Below are 1,236 nucleotides of genomic sequence, written 5' to 3' on the forward strand. Positions count from 1 at the left end.
ATCTGAAATATGGTTCAAAGAAGCTCAACCAACTCAACAACGAATGATCTCTCGATCACCAATAAGTGTTAGTATACGTCGACCCGCACTAACACAAGCTTCGCGACCTCAGGCGAATACAATAGAAAGAGTTCCTAATCAAAATATCGCACTGGCCGACCGCGAAAAAATGAAATGCCACAAATGCGGAAATCTCGGTCATTTTGCAGCGCAATGTTTTAAAAACCAGCAAATTTTCAGTACGGTCATTCTTCCAACCGACCACCCCAAATAAGGACAATTCGAGAGGAAGAAGACAATATGATAGAGAGCAACCTGATGACGGTAGAAGAAATAATAGAACAAACAGAGTACGAGGACTCAGCCGAGTCTCTACAGTATGTGGACAATTATTGTCCATTAGAGGAAAAAGAAGAAACGGCTCAGAATATAACTTATTAGTTGATTCAGAAGCATCAATAAATATTATAAAGAAGAGTGAATTACTAGACAAATTCGAAAAAATAAAATTTCTTAAGAATTTTGCAATGGGCAACGATAAACATCAATCTTCAGAAGCAGTCTGTATACCATACACAAAGAAAAAACATCTGTTTCACTTAGTAGATGATGATTTCCCTCTACCAGAAACCGGAATTATTGGTTTACCTTTTTTTAAGAAGTATCAAGGGTACGCCATAACATCAAAATTCTTAATTCTAGATAATATAAAAATACCCCTATATAAAAATGGTAACTACATTGCAAAAAATACTTCCAAAATCTGTAGAATAAAAGTAACAGAAGAAGACGGAAACGCTTGGATAGAAGAAGATGAGCTGATTCCCGATGGGATTTATACCATAAAAAGTCACGAAATCAGTTTACCAATAAATAACTATTCCGCAAATCCTATTTTGATACCAGAAACAGTTAAATTGGAGAAAATTTTTAAAATACAGTCTCGGGACGAGACTCAGAAAAAGAAGGAAAGCGAGGAGCAAAGGACACTAAATAAAACAATATTAACTAGAATTACAGAACTCGAAAAAATCCTCCAAATACAACATATTGAACTAAATACAAGAAGTCAAATACGCAAGATTATCCATACATACCAGGAAGTATTTACCCTACCCGGTGACCCTTTACCTGGCACCACATTGACACACCACGAAATTACACTAAATTCAGGAAAAATAGTCAACCTAAGATCACATAAACTCCCCGAAGCTCACAGGGAATTTACATTAGAAC

This window comes from Belonocnema kinseyi, chromosome 4, assembly GCF_010883055.1.
Source record: "Belonocnema kinseyi isolate 2016_QV_RU_SX_M_011 chromosome 4, B_treatae_v1, whole genome shotgun sequence".
NCBI lineage: Eukaryota > Metazoa > Arthropoda > Insecta > Hymenoptera > Cynipidae > Belonocnema > Belonocnema kinseyi.